This window comes from Mesoplodon bidens, assembly GCF_964165515.1.
Source record: "Mesoplodon bidens genome assembly, chromosome: 20".
In the NCBI taxonomy this organism is placed as follows: Eukaryota; Metazoa; Chordata; class Mammalia; order Artiodactyla; family Ziphiidae; genus Mesoplodon; species Mesoplodon bidens.
In genome coordinates, this window is record NC_138181.1 from 14,318,996 (window position 1) to 14,341,459 (window position 22,464).

At 41.1% G+C, this 22,464-nt stretch overlaps 1 protein-coding gene and 1 pseudogene across 4 annotated transcripts in view; both read right to left on the reverse strand.

Moving 5' to 3' along the window:
- UNC5D (unc-5 netrin receptor D) overlaps positions 1 to 22,464 on the reverse strand; it is a gene marked incomplete at its 5' end in the record, with an annotated part of 611,405 nt that overhangs the window by 292,946 nt on the left and 295,995 nt on the right. The gene's annotated exons all lie outside the window — the stretch shown is intronic.
- On the reverse strand, positions 8,436 to 9,111 carry LOC308608100 (transcription factor BTF3-like; annotated as a pseudogene). Its single transcript has one exon. The product of its transcript is annotated as a transcription factor BTF3-like (transcript).

Here is a 22,464-nt window from a genome sequence, read left to right on the forward strand (position 1 = left end):
AAACTTCTACTTATAAAATGAACACTGGGGATGTAATGTACCACATGGTGACTACAGTTAATGACACTGCATTGCACATTTCCAAGTTGCTAAGAGAGCAAACCTTAAACGTTCTCATCACAAGAAAAAATATTTGTAACTATGATGGTGATGGATGTTAACTAGACTTATGGTGATCATTTTTCAATAGATACAAATATAAAGTTATTAAGTTGTAAAACTGAAATACAATGTTATATGTAAACTATATCCATAAAAAACCACCAAAACATTAAAAATAAATGCTCAATGAAGTTTACTTACACAAAGTCTTTGTTAGACAGCAGGATTATATTAATGTCCCCAGAGGTGGATGGCATTTAAATTGGGTATCAGATTTCCATTTTCATGAAAATAGCCTGTCTACTCCCCCATGTAATTTTGTCATTTTTCTCTCACTTCTTACCCTCACCTATTCCTCCTCGGCCTATTCCTTCTTAAAGGGCAAAACAACAACAAAACTGACTTTTAGGGGAAAAAACTTGCATTCCCTCCATTTTCTAATATATAACAATTCAGATTTGTACAACCTAAAGCTCATTAATGTGCCAGCTAAGCAATGGGCCACCTCTACCGGATGCCCACCCACAGGCCCTCCCTACTAGTCTCTTGGAGGGAATGGAAGCAGTATAAACAGAGCACATGTTACATTAGTGGAAAAATACAGGTCCTTCATAAGGCAGAGAAGGATGCATTCAGATTTTTACTATAAAGTACTTGATGCAGATAAAACTTTTAGTAATACACACTGATTAAAATATATGTAAACATCAGAAATGAAGCGTGACAGTAAAAGGAACACACTATTCAACCTAAGAAAACAGAATATTCCCAACACCATGGCTCTGTAACTTTCTGCTGTGATACCATGTGAAACTCAGTGCTAACAACCGCCATTCTGTGCTGTTGGTTTTTTACCTTTCTTTTTTCAGATAATTTCCCCCTTTCTGTTTATGTTTTTACCATATGGGTATACAACCCTAGACAATATATTGTTTAGTTGACTGGTTTCGAACTTTATAAAAATTGGAAGCGTACACTCATTCTTCTGATTAAAAAAAAACTTTGAGATAGAATTCCCCTTCCATAAAATTCACCACTTGAAGTATACAATTCAGTGGTCTCAGTAAAATCACAGATTTGTGTAACTATGACTACAATCTAAGTTTGGACTATTTTTATCACCCCCCCCAAAAGAAATCTTGTACCCATTAACAGCTACTCCTCCTCTTCCCCTGACCCCAGCTCCTGGCAATCATTAATCCAATTTTTCTCTCTCTAAATTTGCCTATTCTGGACATTTTACATAAATTGAAGTATACAGTATGTGATCCATTCATCAGTTGATGGATATCTGGGACATTTTCATACTGTAAATAATGTTGCTATGGACATTTATAAACAAGATTTTGCACGGACATATGTTCTCATTTCTTTCAGGTATATCTAGGAGTAAAATTGGTGGGTTGTATGGTTACCCTACGCTTAACTCTGAACAACCAACTATTTTCCACAATGGCTGTATAATTTCACATTTCTACCAACAATGTATAAAGACTCAAATTTCCCCATATCCTCTTATTATCTTTGTTATTGAATACAGCTTTGTTATTATCTTTCTTTTTGAATACAGGCATCCTAGTGTTAATATGAAGTAGTTTCTCATGGTTGTGATGTGTAGTTCCCTAACGGCTAATGCTTCTGGCCACTTTTCATGTTTATTGGCCATTCTTATTCTTCTGATTGCTTTTTGCCCTCAACGTTGTTTTTAAAATTCATCATTGCCAACGTATGTGGTTGAGGTTCATACATTTCATCGAAGTATTCCATTGTGTGACTATTACTTATCCATTCTCCTGTTAATGGCCATGTTACTTTGTTTTGTTTTGCTATTGAAAACAATCCTGCTATGAATTTTCTTTACACATTTTCTGGCATGCTCTAGTCACCCCCCCTTTTTTTTAATCAACTAAAATGCCTAAATAGTAAAAACTGTAACAACTGTCTTTGTGCAATGTATCAAAAGGCATAACTGGCCAACCTAATAGGCCACATGCTAAGTATAATCTAGCCATGCAATACTATGAGAGTATGTGTGTGTGTGAGTGTATGTGTGTTGTAAATGTGTAAGGCTTGCTAAGCAGAAGGAACACAATATATCATTTCCTGAATAAGGAGACAAATACATATACATGTATACGTAAGTATAAACACAGAAGTCACATATAAAAGCTATGAGATGATCCTATCAGTCCTGTTCAAGGCCATCATAAGATTTTTTCTTTTTTTTTTTTTTTTAGCTTTAAGCACTATAAAACTAAAGATATAAATAAATCTAAAAAAGGCCTGCATTAGAACTACCCAAATGATCTAGGGGAAGAAATCCTAGGAGAAGGATTTAAAGAGACCGCATTCCTGCAGGCTAAGGGAAAAAAGAACTTCACATCAGCATATTGGGATAGAAAGGGTTATTTTAAGACTGGAGTTAAGTACCTGGTCTTCAGTACTTCTGGAGAAAGCAAGAGGCCACGGGGCTTCAGTGACAGAAGTAGGAATTTAGGTCAAATGCTACGAAAAACTTCTCAACTCTAGTGTTCGGAGAAACTAAAATATGTTACCAAAGGGATTTGTGGACCCATACTCTGGTATTTTTTCAAAGGGTAGAGTAGAGAGAAAATCTGTAAAAGGACTTAAATTGAGCCCTGTTCATGGGCAGAGAGGTGCATTACATCAGTGGCATCCAAATCCTTTGACTAGTTCTTCCTTTGGAGTCCATGATTTAAAGGATTCTGCCTAGCAAACGACATCTGTTAAATAATTTCCCCCACTGCTTTTTAGTAATTAAATAAATATAGAAATTTCCATCAGGACATGAGCCCAGATAAGCACACATTAAGTATGTTCTAGATGCTTTCTAGAGAAAAAATAAAATATATCTAATGAGAGTAGAACAAATCAAATAAGGCGTATTTATGTATTCATGGAATAAACTACTATACTGTAGTCAGCAGGGACCACCAATCGATCTACCAACATGGATAAATCTCAATTTATGTTACATGGGAGGAAAAAAGAATGAAACATGTTACAGAAGGATATATTCTGTAGGATTCCATTTCTGTAAATTTTTATAAATTATAGTCATAAAGCAATGCAATGAAAATTATGTACTCACAAGTATATAAATGTATGCTAAAATATGAACATAAAATAGAAGGCTATTAAATTATTGAGAGAAGCTGCTCTTGGGAAGATGGTGAAGGGAAAAGAGACGGAAAGGGGTTTGGAAGAAAAAGCACTTTAATTTTATCCGAACTACTTATTTCTCTTGTTAAAAATCTATCAAGCTGATACGGAAAATACTACTACTTATGATTACTAAATAATTAAGAAACAGTAGAGTGAAAGATGGGTATACAAGTGTTTGTTTTTTCTGTATTTTTAAAAATTCTCAGAGACAACAGTCAGAATCTCTGATTAATCCATCATTACCAATATAATTCTAGCAAATTTCAAAAATTCCAGCCAAAAGCAGAAAAATGCATTGTGAGTAAAGGCACACTTTCATTATGATTTGTGAACTGTTGAAAGTAGTACACACCCCCAATTGCTCTACAAATCTACAGCATCCTAGGACCCTAGGTTAAAATTCAGCGGATGGTAGCCCCTCTCTTAATCTCTCTCAGCTGTAGAGAAGCACAGATCCACACACAAACAAGTAAGTGTACCTTCCCGATCTTACTTCCCTCTCTTTAAAAGAGGATGGAAACAAAAAAATAGCCTATTGTCCCCCAGGTTAAGATCTGCTTTATTACAGAACTGCCATGACACCAGCAAGAACCAGGTCCTACCCTTTCCACTCTTTTCCATCCATAAATCTGGGTCCCAAATTCTTTGATCCAAACTGCATGACAATCTAGACGTTCTATTAGCCTTCTGGCTGCCTCAAACAGAGAAGTTAAAGGTAGGCGCATTTATGAAGTTGGGGCAGAACCGTTGGTTTGGGGGAGAAGAAAAATGTTAGAAAATAAGGCAAAGGGACTTGCCTGGTGGCACAGTGGTTAAGAATCCACCTGCCAACGTGGTTCCGGGAAGATCCTACGTGCCGTGGAGCAGTTAAGCCCACGAGCCACAACTACTGAAGCCCGCACACCTAGAGCCCATGCTCCGCAACAAGAGAAGCCCGCGCACTGCAACAAAGAGAATCCCAGCTCGCTGGCCGCAACTAGAGAAAGCCCGCGCTCAGCAACGAAGACCCAACACAGCCAAAAAGAAATTTTTTTAAAAAAGAAAATAAGGCGAAGAGAGGAGACAAAAATCAATCAACTAAAGAGGCTAGACGACATCAAAGTTTTCAATTATTGTACTGAAATCATCCTGCTGGCAGAGAAGAAAGAATGTAGATCTCTAAAGAGAGTCGGCGAAAATAACAGCAGGACCACGAACAAGACATCTCTCCGGTATCTATTGCATCGTAAAATTCAGCCAAATTTTGAGTTTTGCTTTATAATACATCTTGTGAATAAAACCAAAGCAAAAAAAAATAATGACCTCCTATTTTCAAGTAAAATTAATACTCGAAAAAGACGTGGCATGTCCGACCTGGGACTCCTTATACACTTGCACACCGCCGCTTACACAGGATGGCACAGCTCTTCTTGGGATGCACAAAGTAAAGGTATCCTCAAGGACTTGTGCCCAGATAGAGGGAGGAGGAAGCAGCCCCTGCAGGGGCTGAGCCTGAAGGGGAAGGTCTGGGTAGGTGCATCTGGGGGGTGGGGGCGCAGCAGACACAGAGCGAGGAAGAGAGCTGAAGGGTTGATTTACGATCAGCTTTTCGGTTCTGTCTCGGGTGTTCCTGGTGTGAATGCTGTTGTTCCCATCAGTTGAAAATATCATATGGGAAAGGTTATGATCAACACAGTGGCTTTTTGCAGATTGGTGAAGCTCTGTTGGGGTGGCAAAATGCCAAACGACCAGCCAGCTGACACTAATGAGCTGTGAGAGGTACAGCTGAACCCCGAACAACATGGGGGCTAGGGGCGCCCACTCTCTGTGAAATCGAAAATCCAGATATCATTTGTGTCTGCCCCTCACTGAAGCACTGCCTCTGTATCTGCAGTTTCTGCATCTGCCAACTCAGACAACCACAGATCATGTGGCACTACAGTATTTAATATCGAAAAAAAATTTGCGTATAAGTGGACACACGCAGTTCAAACCTGTGTGATTCAAGTGTCAACTGTACCAATATCCAGTACAAACCGGATCAGACTTTCAGAAGAGAAACACGCAATTCCGTTTGGAGCAAGGCTATTATGCTCACGTTAACAACAGGACAAAATGCTTTTAACGATGGAATCTATCTTATTCGAGATTTGTATGCAACTGATCGGAATAAAAAAACGGAAAGATTTCATAAACCATGTCTATGAAGTGGTCTGAGTTCAGAAAGTAATATCTCCAGCTGCATAGTTTTGGGGAGGCTTTTTAGGGAGAGTAGAATTTGAGTTAGGTAACAAGGGGTAGGTAAAATTTGAATTTGATAAAGAAAGATGAGAAACAGCACAAACAAAAGTATGGGGATTAGGAAATCTACAAAGAATGCGTAGGAAATAATAGTTCAGTTTCACTCACTTGGTAAGGTACGTGGGAAAATGAAAAATAAGTTAAAATAGCTAAGTCAGAGCCTCATTATCCAGGGACAGGAATGCCAGCCCAAGAATTTTAGCCTTCCCTCTGTGGCAACTGTGGAGTCCTGACATGGCACAGTAAAATCTATGCTCCAGAAAAATTCTTCTGACAGCAGCAATATTACTTATGAAGTCCATAAAGTGTTTGAAGAAACAAGGGAAAAACAGTTTTATATTTATTCTGACAGCTTAAAAGGTTGCTGCCATTACACACGAAATTTTGAAATCTGTTTCTGCTGATTGTACTAATATGCTGAATATACCTAACCAACAACAGAGGAGTGTAAAACTCAACAGAGACAATACATTTCTCGAACCTGAAATCAAATGACAACTTCATCTGTACCCACGGACCGGTGCTTCTTTTTGGTTCCATTTACCGGGAAGATGAACAACAATAATTTCAGGCAATTAATTCAGATCTTTGGCAAGGCCACACAAGAGTTTTGCTGAATACAAGAATATTGTTACAGCAAAAAAAAAAAAAGAAAAAGAAAAAGAAAAACATCATTTGCCATGCAGCAAGCTGAGAGTGTGTGTGTGTGTGCATCATTGAAGCTAGTCTTTCAGAAACTGCTCTAACCATCAGAAATCCATCCACAACTTCACAGACGCTTTAGCAAGCTGGACTCTGATATCAGGGTACTAGTTTCATTAGACCTTCTCACTTCTGAAGGATCCACAGTATAAACTTTCAGAGCCGGCAACATAATCCCTCTCATCAAATATTTGGGCGATGGGTGGAAAATTGTTCTGCCAGCCGAAGAAGACAAAATCCATTCCTTCTGGCAATTTTCTGCAATGAAAACTCCAGGAATGAATGTGCAATAACTTGTGGAAATTTCAAGTATTCTCACACAAAAGCAGTGTCCTCCAAACCTCGAACTGTAAAGGAACTCCTTGCTTATCTGAAGGTTAAAATGTTGATTTCGCTTTGTGTTTGAATGGCCACTAAAGAAGAAGAAAGTACTTTCAGACTTTTAAAGCCAAAGAAATGTTACATTCAAATAAAGTAAAGGCACGTTGAAAGCTGTACTTGGTTAGTAGCATCTCCCAGGTTGGGATGCAAAAACCAAAAGACCATTTTCTAGCACTAACCCAGCGACGGGAGTTTATCTGCTCAGATTAGGATGCTGCGCACAAGCCAGCCCGGAAATGGATGTCGGGTTTGACTCTTCTTGGTTGGTTGCAACAAGTTCCATCTGCTCTGTGATGCAGAGCTGGATCACTCTGGTGTTCTGATAATGTCTCTTCAAGGTTTCTCTCGAAAGCCCTCGTTTGCTCACTCTCTGTGTAAGAGCTTGACAGGTGGGTAGGTGATGGCAGGGGAAGCTAAAAGGGTCTGCAGCATGTTAATGATGGAGAGAGGATTGCACACCAGCACTCTAGGTCCTCAGTTTTGCACATGAACTGTTCAACCATTCTTTCCTGTGTGGGGCTTACACTTCTTAGGTCACCTGGCTGCTGAGATGCACGATGGATCCAGCTGAAGGATAGGTGGGGAATGAGGGTTCTACTGAAACACCATACTGAACAAATTAATACTGAACAAATTAATTCAATCTACTTTCTTTAATTTGGAGGCTCTTCCTACCCCCACACCCTTTTCAACGATAGATTTCTTATTTATGTGGCTTGTGTTTGTAATAAGCAATTGATTCCGATTTCCTCAAATGGAATTTTACGCAATCCATGGGTGAAGTGTATTTTTGCAATGCTTAAAAATGTTAAGTGAATGACGTAAACAAAATGACCAGTTGCATGCATTATTTAGTTTTAAAAAGCAAACTCTTTTCAGAGGTTTTAAAAGAACCTATTTAACAGGTAAGTAACCATTATACACAATACCATTCAGTGGCTCAAGGACAATTTCTTTGACGCCTTCTCTGCTTCATGCACCATGCTAGGAGTGAAATACTGAGTATCAGGAGACAAAACCCTTCCCCCTTCAAGTAGTTGACATTTTTAGGGCAGGGAGAGACAGATAATATACACATTTTCAACATATTTAAAAATATATAGCATATTAGATGATGACAAAGTTTTTTAGAAAAAATAGAGCAGGGAAGAGACTGTTGGGTAAAGAGGGAATTACAATTGATGACAGTGCGGCTAGAAGGGCTTAGGATGGCAAAGGAGGTAAGAAGGCAATGCAGATTTAGGAAAGAACATTTCAAGCACAGGGAATAGTACATGCAAAGGTCCTGAGGTGAGAGTGTGCCTTTAATACTAGAGAAACCATAGGAAGCAAATGTGGAGAGAGGTGTGTACGGGGGAGGGTGGGGAGGTGGCAAAGGGTAGAGAGGAGATGAGAATAAGGAAGGGATGGGGACAGCACACATGCAGCCCCTTTTAGGTCCCTGGACTTTTGAGTTTGAGTCTGAGCGAGATTACGAACCTTTGGCATTTCCAGACAGAGGAGTCATGATCTCACTCCCCCCTCCCTTTTTTTTAAACTAGGCAAAGAACTTTATTAACCTTTGTTTCAAACTTTATTCCCAGGCTTCTTCACTTTAATTAGTGGCAAAGAATGAATTGTATATAAGCAAAAACTGAAAAGAACTGCAGTGTCCAGGGGCTTGGGCTTAAAAATATTAGAGATCTAGATTTTATCAGATCCGTAAACAAAATTTTAAAAAAGCAGTCACAATATAAAATAGCAGCTCCCAGTAACTTCAAGATTTATCCTCTTCACAAGCTGACTCAATTGTCTGCTTCGTTCTTGGAAGCCTCATCAAAATTCGCCACAAGATCTGGAACTTCATCAACCTCCTCCTCTCCAATAGCAAGTGGTGCCTTTCCATCCAGAGACTGTTTGGGCAGAGCTCCAGCCAGTCTCCTTATACTGGTCAGACTGTCTGTGCCAAGCTGGTTTAAGATGCTGGGTAGTATTTCTGTCAGCTGCTTTGTCTCAGCATGGCCTGTGAGGGTGAAAGTGTTTGCTGCCAGAGATGCCTGAACTTTAGGGTTGTTCAAGTGGATCACTGTTCCTTGGTTTGTGAACATATGCACCCCTTCAATACCAGAGATATCGTTTACTCCTAACTTCTTTAAAGAGGACTGAAGTTTCCTGTCCTCTGCTGTGGCTGTTCTATGAACCACCTTCTTTCTGCGAGCCGTTCCTTTCCCACCCATGCGCACGTGTGCCTGCAGTTGGGCGAGTTTCTCCTGGTGCATGATCGTTTTTCTTTCCTCTGAGGCTCCTGTCCTCGGGTTCCGCCGCGAGGTGGAAGAAGAGACAAGAGACGGCATCGCCTGGCTCCCAGGGCGGCCACCCCTGGCCCGACCTCGACCCCGAGAGTCAGCCTGAGTGGGTGCGCCTGTCCGTATCATCGCCTTCCTCTCCTGCCTTGTCCCTCCCTGTCTCGCTCCTTCCGGGCACTTCCCGCCCCCGTTCCCATCCTCCTCCCATGCCGGCGTCCAGAGCCTTTTTGTACTATGTTGGAGCGGAAATGGGGCCACGCGGGGGACTAGGGTTGGCGCTCAGGGGGTCTCGGGCAGACCAGCTGAGCTAAGGCACACACACGCGGGGACGCAAGATGGCAGCTAGTCACTTTCTTTACATCGGCTCAGATGTTACCTTTTCTCTGATGCCGACCCTGATGACCCTGTTCAATCCTGAAAGCCATGTCCCTCTTCACTCCCTCATGGCCTGACTTTTTCTTTTTCCGTAGTATTTTCACCTTCTAAGTTTCTAGATCACTTTTCTTATTTATAAAGCATAGTCTAGTCCCTGCTTCTCTACTAGGATGTCAGGTACACAAAGACAGGGACCTGTCTCTAGGTCACTGGCAAATCCCAAGTACCTGGACGAGACTCTGGCTCAGTAAGGCTGCAAACCTTATACGTTCTTCTTATCGAGTCATGAAAGCTGATATAAGGATCTGCTAAGGATGCTAAGGATGATTTCCAAACAGCTCTAGAAAGCTATTCTATCCTGAATGATAAAGGGAAATATGGGGAAAAGCAGGTACTAAGAAAAAACAGTAGTTCTTAATCATCCAGGTTTGTGAAGTGGAAGACAACAAAGGGTGAAAAAGGTTGACAGTCCTCACCTTAAATGAGTCACTGTAAGAGAGAAACTAAAATAATTTGCCAGTGTTTCTCCTCAAGATTGTAATATCTAAATGACCATCAACAGACAAATGGATAAAGAAGATGTGGTACATATATAGAATGGAATATTACTCAACCATAAAAAGGAACAAAATTGGGTCATTTGTAGAGACGTGGATGGACCTAGAAGACTGTCATACAGAGTGAAGCAAGTCAGAAAGAGAAAAACAAATATCATATATTAATGTATATATGTGGAATCTAGAAAAATGGTACAGATGTACCAGTTTGCAAGGCAAAAATAGAGACACAGATGTAGAGAACGTAGAGACACCAAGGAGGGAAAGTGGTGGGGGGGTGTTGGTGGTGGGATGAAGTGGGAGATTGGGATTGACATGTATACACTGATATGTATAAAATGGATAACTAATAAGAACCTGCTTACATGGGACTGAGTGAACTGATGAGGATGATTATAATTTTTTTGACTTTCTGTTTGAATAAACCCCCCCAAAAAAGAACCTGCTGTATAAAAAATTAAATTTTAAAAAATTGTAATACCCTCCAAAGTTCAAGAAATTGCTCTTTGTCAGATTATAAGAATCGTACTGCATAAATTGCAAGGGAAGAAATGTAATTTAAGTTCTTAGTAAATTCAATTAGTTTTTTAAAATAGATAATGGTAAAACTTTCTAAGAACCAAGGTTAATGCAGCCAGGTAACTAATGAAGTGACCTCAGGCCCGATTACTCTTTTAATATTTTAATATGTGGAGAGACAGACTTCCTTCCCTTATTCATTTTTTCTGTGTCTTTGAGTAACGAGTCCTCAGAATACATGGTGAATTGAGATACAGTGCAAACACACCCGTAATCTGTTCTCACATTCAATAACTTAGTAGACATACACATTCTGCAGAAGAGTATCCCTAATTTATACCCTAATTAGAAATGATGATTCTTTATACAGATACACCTCTAAATTTTCTATAACAGGAGAGTTTGCCAAGTAAATTTTAAAAATGTAAATAAGACTGGAGGAAGAAACTGTTGAAACTAGTTTAAAAACTCCCATCTTTCAAGGAGTTCAGAAGCCTCCATTCTACATGAGGGCTAAGTAAATCCACTTAGTAATCTGTTCAGAGAATTCAACTCTATTTGCATGGCTATGAATTGAGAAAGTTATCAAATGTCTTTTTAATTTATGTTTTATGTTTGTAACTTGCCTTACCGTAGTACATAGATAATAGTTGAGATTGTATGGGGGTGAGGTGTTCTGGTCGTGTGTGTTTTCCGGTTAGAATTATAGCATCTCAGAGTTGGAATAAAATTTAAATATAACCTTATCTCAACATCCTTCAGATGCTTGAACTTCTATCAACATATTGTCCATCTTCTGCCAAAGCACATCAGATGAGGAGGCAATCATTGCCTCTCAGTCTCTTTTTCCTTCTAAGAGTCAGAGGCCCAGAAGATTCTGGCAGTGGTTAAGCTTAATCAGCTCTGGAGTCAGAGAGCCTGGATTCAGATAACCCCATATCACTGTGAGACCTTCAGTAATTTATTTAACACCTAAACCTCCATTTTCTTATATGCAAAATAGGGGTAAACTTAGAACTTCCTCCCTACGGTGGTTGTGAAAACTAGAATTTAAACCATACAAAATGCTTATTATTGTATTCAGGATATTGAAATCAGTGTTGTTTTTGTTATTGTTATGATCATCATTCTTCACACTGGGACAATGAGAATTAGCCAGAAATCATGTCAATTAGAATTATACAAGACTCATCTATTATCTTGGCATCTCAGGGTTTTACAGCACCTCATGAAGCCTGGTTACCGAGAAAGATCAGAGTTCAGTGAAAGAGGCGCTGCTCATATATTGACCCTAAGGAATAATCTAGAAATCACTTCTGAGAGGAAAAGTCCCTGAAAGCTTGATTTTCCTAAGAGTTGTGAATCCTCTTACACATGAAGACTCAACAATTGATGAATTGAGGTCTTGCTAGTCAGATTCCAGTGAATAGAGACTTCACTATATAATTGGCCTTTCTATCAATTAGTCCCAATTGGTAAATTTTACTGTACATTTGTCTCTGTCAAGAATGAATTAATAATTTAAGAGTGACATTACATAAATACCAGACATTGATGTATGCGTATCATCTTTGGTATACATCAATATTCCTGTTAAGTCCTTGAGAGTGCCAAGAGCAGGCCAGGTGATCAGAAGGAAGTTTTGCAGGACCTCTGAACCACACAGACCCCAGAACAGTGCAAAAATCCCCTCCTGAAAAAAAACAAGGAACTGGGTTCCAATTAGTACACTGCAAACCTGATGTGTCTTGCCAAGCCAAGATGCTGGGCAAACTGTCTGTGTTTGAGTTCACTGGTGAAGCTATGATGGTGTTTCTTGGGCTCCGGGCAACCACACGGGGCAGAGGTTGTAAGAGGCTACTTGTCACAGTCTCAACAATGAGGCTTTATTTTCCCTAAAGGAGTCAGAGCCAGGAGCTGCTAACTGGTCACAGGTGTGCACACATGCAAGCACCCAACCAGTGATGCCTATTTCAACTTAGGAGCTGATGAGAAAGGTTGGGGAAAGTATCCAGAGTGGGGGAAGAATACAAGGGAAGAAATTCAACATGTGCTATGTGCCAGGGTCTCCAAGAGCCACATTTGCCTCCATTATATACAATGGAATATTACTCAGCCATAAAAAAGAATGAAATAATGCCATTTGCAGCAACATGGATGGACCCAGAGATTTTCATACTAAGTGAAATAAGTCAGATAAAGACAAATATCATATGATATCACTCATACGTTGAATCTAAGTTTTAAAAATGACACAAATGAACTTATTTGCAAAGCAGAAAACAGACTTACAGATATTAAAAACAAACTTGTGGTTGCCAAAGGGGAAACATGGGGCGGGGCATACATCAGGAGCTTGGGATTAACTTACACACACTACTATATATAAGATAGATGACCAACATGGACCTGCTGTATAGCACAGGGAACTCTACTGACTGAACACTCTGTTGTGATAACCTATATGAGAAAAGAATTTCAAAAAGAATATATGTATAACTGAATCACTTTGCTGTACACCTGAAACTAACACAACGTTGTAAACCAACCGTACTCTTATAAAAAAATAAAAATAAGTTAAATTAAAAATTCTTAATTCCCCCAGCAAGCTAGCCAAGCTACAGAACTTTACACAGGCTCTATATCTGGCACTGTGTTCCCTTTCTAACAGCAGGGCCCTACTCATCTGTACCCTTTCCTGGACCTCCCTTCCCACTTCTTGGCCCTGGTGCATCACCCTGTTTCCCATGAAGGCCACTTGCCCTTATTCCTACTACTTTGATGCAATAAGAGATATATTTTCCTTGATCAATTCACAAGAAATGAAGCTGTGCTCCTTCTGGGATATTGATTACTCCCTCCTGCTCCCACACTCCACCCTACACAACTTCCCTGTGTCTACGTAATTTCTGCGTATAGACCTTTATCCTACGACACATTATTAAATAGGAGGAAAGAGCATGTGTCATCAGCCAGACACCACCTGAACTTGCACAGTTTTAGTCCCTTAGCCTTCCTGAGGCATCATATCCTCCTCCTATTAAGATGGAGTTGATATCTACCTTAAGGAACGGTGGCAAGAATCTAAGTAACTAATTCTGTATTTCAGACATTAGCTATTATTCATTCAAACTATTTAAGGGTTAAAAATATGCTTACAAAAATCAAATCTGAGGCATGCATACTGCTATATTTCATTTTCAGAAGGTGGCAGAATTCTGCCATATACCTCCGATTCATTTCTAGACTACAGACAAAGCCCTACATCTTTCTTTTCCAACGCTCTCCCTCTCTGCTCAGCCTAAGCTTATCACCAGTGTGTGTAATTAAGGGGCTTAGTGCTTGGCTGCCATTCTGAGAGGCACAGCTCCTGCCATGGTGCCACCTGGCAATCTATCAGAATTTGTTTTCTGCCACTTCCTGCTCTGAAATCCTCTTTTTGAGAGGAAGTTGGAAAAGACATAGAACCAGTTTCCACTTCCCAGCGGGACTTCAAAATATGTGCCATTTGTCTTTTTGGAGGGCTCACTCTTGATGCCTGTTTAGTAATTACAAGAGAAGACTCAAAGGCAGTGGTTCGGTAGAAACTCTCCCTGTCTTTGTATTTCTTTGCAGAGTCCAGTGAGTGACAATCTTTCTCATTAGAAAACTCCTGGTGCTCCCTGGTCAAGTCAGAATGTCAGGCCCTAAGCAGATGAAGATAATTTAAAAAACTGAAACGATCTAGACCTAGGTCAGAGTTTCAACTTCTCTTCCCAGCTGCATCTGAAAATAACCATTAACTTTAAACAGAACAAACTAACGACCCTCCAAGGTCACTGCATTACAAATGCACTGGAGTCCACACAGTGAGGAAACAGAGCATCAGGGTGTCAAGAAGTTTCCAGATGGAAGTTTCAAGTTTTTAAAGCATTCCCCATTCCCACCTGTGTTAACCCACTGGTTTCTTATAACAGCCCTGGGAGATGTCATTATCAAGTTCATTTTACTAAGAACATTTTAGTGCCCAATTTGCCATCTCAGGACCAGTGAGTGACAAGAACAAGGGCTTCTGACTTCAACTTCAGCATTTTTCCATCAAACCAGAGCCCTTGCAACCTACTCAGTTCCAAAAGAAAGCTTCCTATGTATTTTTCTTCTCGATTTGTATTTTATCAATAACTGAGACCCATGACAAAGTCTCCATCTGCCAGGCTGTGTTGTCACCGTCCTCCAGAACCTTGTTCACAAAGCCATTCTTAATTACACAGACAAGGACAGACTGCATCTAACGGCACCGATAAAGGTGACATTTCACCCACACTGCAGGTCCGTCAACAGGGGCTGATGGGAAGGGAGGTCCTGATGGAGAGGTGCCCAAAAGGCTCAGCCCTACAAAAACACCTTCAAAAGGGATGGGTTAACCTGACAAACATGATTCTGAAAACTCAGGACAATATTAAATAAATCAGTTAAAGCAATATGGCCCCTCACCTACTCCTGGAGGTTGACAGCCCTCTTCCAACAGTGCTGATCCACAAAATCATGCCTGTCCCACTCGGGATCCACAGGTCCCTTCCATCTCACAGTCCTTGAATGCCTACAGAGTCATTAGCCTGCACTGGACCACAGCTGCCCTGTTCCGAATCCCCCTCTGATAATATCCCCTGCAATGACTTCACTGGCACTCTCAGACTCCTCAACAGATGGGAGTCCTACCCAAAGCAAACAGGTCTCTGAATTAGGTTGTAAGTTATAAGCTTTACTTTGTGAGCTCTAGAATAAACAACTGGCCCATCATTTTCTAACCGTGTGGCCTTAGGCAAGCTTTTTTTTTTTTTAGCTGTGAGGCATGCGGGATCTTAGTTCCTCGACTAGGATCGAACCCGTGCCCCCTGAAGTGGAAGCTCGGAGTCTTAACCACTGGACTGCCAAGGAAGTCCCTTAGGCAAACTATTTAAATTTTCAAACTTCAGACTCTTTGTCTCCAGTGCTGAATAGTTCTACCTACATCTAGTGGAGGAGGAAAGCCATCTACGACTCTCCTTTGCAAGGCTCTGCAAAGTATTATGCCAATCAGGATAATTCCAATTCCATTTGCCTTACCAGTAATAGGCATGGGAAACAATTTCGGCCACTAAGATGTGAATGACAGTATGCTAGGGGACTTTGAGACTTAAAATGATACACTCACATAGAAAGGACCTTTCTTCTACTAGACAATGTTGTGTCTGGATGCAATGGCTGGAACGGCTACAGCTATCTTGTTACCATGAGTGGAATCAGCCTGAGTATACATTCAGCTAACTCACTGAGGATTATAATGTTCCAAAGTACCTGGTTTTCTGACATCCTCAATGAATGGCTGAATTAATCACTTATGTTGCATCGAGTAATAAATATTCTTATAATTTACATCATCTGAGTCAGGGCTTTTTCCTACCACTCGAAGTTAGCAGAAAGCATATTAACTGATAATTATGACAATATCTAACAACAAATGTCTCAATGTCAAGTATTATTTGAAACATGTCAGTATATTAGCTTATTTGATTATCACAACAATCCTTTCAGGCTGTTAGGAAATAGCACAGAGAGGTTAAGTTACCTGCTCAGTTCACCTAAGAGGGAGCAGAAAAGGAAGCATTTGAGACCAGGCGATCTGGGTCAGAGCCAACCACTGCGCAAAATCTCTTTTCTTACTTACATGCATTATCTCATATGGGGATAATATGCTTAGCTTTAAAATAAAGTCATCTAGACAACCTCTAATGCAAAGTTGGAGGAACTTAAATATGCTGGTAATTTTGTACTAATGATGATGTGTTTCGTGTGCTTCCAACAGTATCAGCAATCTCCTCACCCACTGTAATTGCTTCATCGCATCCACCAGTATCTGAGTTTATTTTTTGCGCTGACCCTCACCCTCACCACAAACCTCCCAATGGTTTCTTGATGGTCTACACCCCCATCATCAAACTGGTCACAAATGGGCCCCGACTTACGCCTGATTCTCAATGCTGGCTTTTCTTCTCTCTGGAGCTTCCAATGTTACGTGCCACTTGGACTCTCAATCTTTTCATTGATTTTTTTTAAATTATTTTTTGAACAACTGATTTAGTCTCTTCAAGCCAGCTTAGCAGAGTAGCTTCTGGCCATTCAATGGTACTAGGACCCATTTTCCTTTTTTGTCTTCTAAATATTCCCCTAATTTTCTGACATCCTTATAGCCATCATTCCCAAGTAATTGAATCCTGAATACGTTCATATAATCCCGTCCTTACCCAGTCTAGAACAATGACTCTTTTATCTCTTAGTGGCCTCTGTGAGTCTGGCTTAGTTGTTCCTCTATTTGTAGAGGGCACTTGAGGATGGAAACAGGTTGCTGAATGGTGGGGGGAAGGTGGATTCTGCTTTCCTGTGAGGGAGGAAGAGCCATCACAAAACCACCATGACCAGAGTCCTTAGCTATATAGTTTTACAGCAACTATATGTAATACTTCTTGGTATTCCCAAGGTGGCTTGTAAACTAACAGCTAGCATTGATAGATCATCTATGAAATGGCAATGCCCAAGCAAGGATGTATATCAGCTCTTTTAATCACCCTTACAGTACTACCTTCCTGTTAGTTCTCCATATGACAAAGGTCGAAACAGAAAGGTTATGTAAGTTGCCCAAGGTCGCACAGCTGGTCATGGCTAACCCAGGCTTTGACTCAGGTGTCTGGGGCCACAGCCAGCGCCCTTAACAACAGTGTTGTAACACCAGAACTAAGTGAGAACCATTGCTTCCTTCCAGCCAGAAAGTCCTGTGAACATGTGACCCAACCTCCCTCTAAACTTGACCTCATACCCTCCCCAGCCTAGGAGACCCTCATATCTTTGTTATCTGTCTGCCTCTTATCCATCCTTCAAGAACTAAAGCTAATTAAGATCAGCCAAACATGGCAACAGTTCCATGTGTTAAAAAATCACAAGAGATAAAACTGTAAAGTAGGAAATATTGTTTCTTGAATTTAAGTCGTATGTGTTCAATATTGAACACTCTGCCGGGCACACAGCTAGCATGCATGTGACAGGTAGCTATATTTAATGTTCTTTTCACTGTCCCGCTCTCTTTCTTTAGATCTTAAGATAGCACCAAACAAGGAGGCATTTTTAATATACACTCTTCTATAATGATGATTCAGAGGGAGGGACACTAGAGGTAGGAGTGGGAATTAAAATTCTAACTCCCTTTCTATTAAGAAAACTTCCAGCACAGCCTTTAAGCATTCTAATTAACAAAAACTTATGGAGAAACTTATTAAGAGTAATGCGTAGCATAAGAGAACACAACTCTAACAGAGAGAGTGAAATACACAAATTCTTGAGCTGAGGTCAAATTCTATCTCTGACATTTGCCAACTCTGATCTTGGGCAAGTCATTTCACCCAAGGGCAGATTCTGATGCCAGCTATACCTTTGTTTGAGTCCTGGCTTTGCCATGCTATTAAGCTGTGTGAATTTGGGCACTGCTGCAAATCACCTGGGGATGCTATTAAAATGCAGGCTCTGATGAAGCCATTCTGGGGAAAGGCATGACATTTTGTCTATCTACCAAACTCCGAAGTAATATGGGAACGGCTTACAGATCCACTTTGAGAAGGAATTTAAGCAGTTTCCTCATCTGTTAAAAAAAAAAGAAAAGAAAAATGAAAAGAGAGGTATCTACCTCATAGAGTTCTTGATACTACAGCTGACCCTTGAACAACACGGGTATGAACTGCGAGGGTCCACTTACAGGCAGACTTTTTCAATTGTAAATACTACAAATCTACACAAGTCTCGGTCAGTTGAATCCACAGATGCCCAGGGCTGACTATATGTTATGTGGAGATTTTTGACTGTGTGGAGGGGGGACGCCCCTAACCCTCACATTGTTCAAGGGTCAACCGTATATGTGAAAGAAGGCTAGTTACTAAATGTTAGGAGCACTGAAGCTCAGGGAGCTTTCACTTTGATCCAGGCTGGTAAGGGCAGTCCTCAAATTTGTCCCTGCTCACACGCATATGTGACAATTCTGCTTAGATCTGAACAGTACCTAGTCTTTATATTAAAAAGGACTTTGGGGGGCTTCCCTGGTGGTGCAGTGGTTGGGAGTCCACCTGCCGATGTGGGGGACACGGGTTCGTGCCCCGGTCCGGGAAGATCCCACATGCCGTGGAGTGGCTGGGCCCGTGAGCCATGGCCGCTAAGCCTGCGCGTCCCGAGCCTGTGCTCCACAACGGGAGAGGCCACAGCAGTGGGAGGCCCGTGTACCGCAAAAAAAAAAAAAAAAAAGGACTTTGGGATTTCCCTGGCAGTCCAGTGGTTAGGACTCCGAGCTCCCACTGCAGGGGGCACGGGTTCAATCCCTGGTCAGGGAACTAAGACCCCACATGCTGTGAGGCATGGCCAAAAATAAAAATAAATAAAAACAAAGATGACTTTGGCTTGTAGGAAGGATAACTTTATGGGCTGCCCTTATCTCCAAGTTCACCCCACCCTGGGACTCTTTATCTAGTTCTCTCTGTGCTTTAGGTAAGCTATGCCATGATGTCCTTATCAGTGTGGCTCTGCAGAAATGAACAGGGGGAACTTCCCATAAAACATGTTTATAATTGGCTATGTGAGACCAACACATTTATATCTACCAATGAGGATTAATATGCTCATAAAACACCAGTAGTAGCTGTCTCTCTCACCAGCTGAGAAGAAAGCATTATTCCACTGCAGTCTCTTTTGTATTTAAATCCATATTTTACCTACATATATATTTACAAAACAAATTTTAAATATTAAGTAGAATGCAAGTTATAACAAATAATCATGTCTCCCACACTTACTTAATGCCAAGGTTGAGAAAGGAAATCACATCAATAACATGAGTCAGTCCCTCAAACACAAGGTTTTATTTGTTAAGACATCAAATAAAGCACAAGATGGTGTTTGCTCATAGGTAACATACCAAAGCAGGAAGCCCATAAGCTCAGGGGACTTCTACATTCATTCAAATAGATTCTAATGATGGTAAGAATGGGGGTAATTTAATCCAAATTGTTTAATTCTGAATGAGAAAAGAGGTGACTAAACGTTTCTTTTTCCCTTCCTTTTTGTCTTCTGTCTGCCCTTGCACAGAGACTTCAAAAACCAAGACAGATGCAGTGAAGCTTTGGTTCTGGGTAACTTGAGAGGTTCCCCCCAAAGGGAGTTCATTTCTCTCTCCATCACAACACTCAGCCACTGCTACCTGGGGCTCAGCCCATTGTGATCTGCTTTTGAGAGCTCTCCTCTCCTTAGCTTAAGATCTCTTGTACAGACACCTAAATGCAAGCAGCCATCAGCACAAAAGCAACATCTAGGGGACAAGCAGGCTGCAGGCTAGCCAGTGAGGGCACTTTTGCTTTTAGCCTTTGTCAGGCAGCGCCCAGAAGTGATGGAGTTCCTCGAATTTATTTCTGACTCTAAGCCCCTCTATACAGACGGACTTATTCTGTCTGCCTTGGTAATCACATTTTGTGAACACTGTAAACTTTTCCACAGAGCACTGTCATGCCTGACTGTCTTCCTGCTTCTGGTCATCAGACATCACATTTACTGAGCACCTACCATATACCAGCTAATGTGCTAGGCGCCGGTGCACAAATCAGACATGTTCCCTGATGTCACCGAGCTTATGGTAAAGCACCCACACATGTTCCCTGATGAGCTTATGGTAAAGCACCCACAGAGGCACCAAGAATCGTGGTCCTCTAAATGACTAAAGGGATCTTTCTCACTACTCCCCCGGCCCCACCACTTTTTATAACAGTTTTATAAACCCCTATTATAGGGTTTTTGGTTTTATTTTTAACTAACCCTTTTTTTTTTTTTTTTGTGGTACATGGGCCTCTCACTGTTGTGGCCTCTCCCGTTGCAGAGCACAGGCTCCGGACGCGCAGGCTCAGTGGCCATAGCTCACAGGCTCAGCCGCTCCGCGGCATGTGGGATCTTCGCGGACCGGGGCACGAACCCGTGTCCCCTGCATCAGCAGGCGGACTCTCAACCACTGCGCCACCAGGGAAGCCCTAACTAACCCATTTTTAAAAGGTCATCATATTTACCAATCTCCACTCCCCAACATAGACAATATCTGGTCAATTTCACAATGCTCTTGCCCAATCATTTGCTTTAATTTCATTCATATGCATGCATTCAATCAGTCACCAATCCTTTAACTGAGCAGCTGTAGTATGTGGGCTTTGTACTAAGCATGAGGATAACCACCAGCCCTCAAGAGGCTCCTAGCCTAGTAGGCAAGGTGGAGATACTCAGTGAGTACGATTTGATGAGTAGTATAATGGGAAGTTCAGTGGCACATATATACAATGGAATATTACTCAGCCATAAAAAGAAACGAAATTGAGTTATCTGTAGTGAGGTGGATGGACACGGAGACTATCATACAGAGTGAAGTAAGTCAGAAAGAGAAAAATAAATACCATATGCTAACACATACATATGGAATCTAAAAAATAAAATGGTTCTGAAGAACCTAGGGGCAGGACAGAAATAAAGACGCAGACATAGAGAATGGACTTGAGGATATGGGGAGGGGGAAGGGGAAGCTGGGATGAAGTGAGAGAGTGGCATGGACATATATATACTACCAGATGCAAAATAAATAGCTAGTGGGAAGCAGCTGCATGGCACAGGGAGATCAGCTCGGTGCTTTTTGCCCACCTGGTGGGGGGGATAGGGAGGGTGGGAGGGAGATGCAAGAGGGAGGAAATATGGGGATATATGTATATGTATAGCTGATTCACTTTGTATAAAGCAGAAACTAACACACCACTGTAAAGCAATTATACTCCAATAAAGATGTTAAAAAAAGATGCCAGAGACTACTTCACAGTGGAGTAGTTGAGTCATTGGTTCAAGCATACACAGCTTGACTAGAAACATAATAGAAGCATTTCACACCTTACAAGCCTAACATCAGTCAATAGAAGAGATAAAGACAAATATCCTTGAAAACTAAGTATTATTAGATTACATAGCTTAATGCCATCAAAACATGAAATCAATTATAGTCAACCCTTGGGATCTGCGGGTGATTGATTCCAGGACCCACTATGGATACAAAAATCCACAGATGCTCGAGCCCCAGCGTCAGCCCTCTGTATTCACAGGATCCACATCCACGGATTCAACCAACCATGAATACAGAGGGCCAACTGGTTTTAAAATGAAAGGTGATGTACGAATCTGTCTGTTGTTTAATGCTGTCTTGGGTTTGAGTGGTGCAAGATAACGTTCACGCCTTCCCAATTTGATATTTTCACTTGCACAAAAATTCAGTTAGGGGCTTCCCTGGTGGCGCAGTGGTTGAGAGTCCGCCTGCCGATGCAGGGGACACGGGTTCGTGCCCCGGTCCGGGAGGATCCCACATGCCGTGGAGCGGCTGGGCCCGTGAGCCATGGCCGCTGAGCCTGCACGTCTGGAGCCTGTGCTCCGCAACGGGAGAGGCCACAACAGTGAGAGGCCCGCGTACCGCAAAAAAAAAAAAACAAAAAACTCAGAGTATCAGATGTTTTGCATTTCCAGCATGGACATTAATGAAACATAGAGGGGAGGGGGATGAGAAAATGAGATCTTTGAGTTGCCATGATTCACATTTTTTTTCAATATCATGCAATGTTCCCAATAATGAGTAATAGTTGAGAAGCAATATAGGGTATTAACTGTTACATATTAATAACACCCTGCTGCTGGAGAACAAAAACAGGCCTTTACGTGCTGCTTATAAACAGCTTATACACTCCTGCAGCTTCTGCTTTGCTCTGTTCATCCCTCCAAGCTACTCTTCTTAAAAGCTTTTCAACATTAAAACCAAAACTTTCAAGGGAGATGAAATGGGCTCCTGAAAAATTGCTTCCTCTGGCTAGACGGTGCCAGAACAGATATAATTAAAATACACTTACAACAGTTATTTAAAAGTCTTCACCCCAGAGAACAAAGTTTTGCCAACCACTAAACTCAGTGTAGTCACTGAATCACATGTGGTTTCTTTAGTGGCAAAACTTATCACTTTGGTC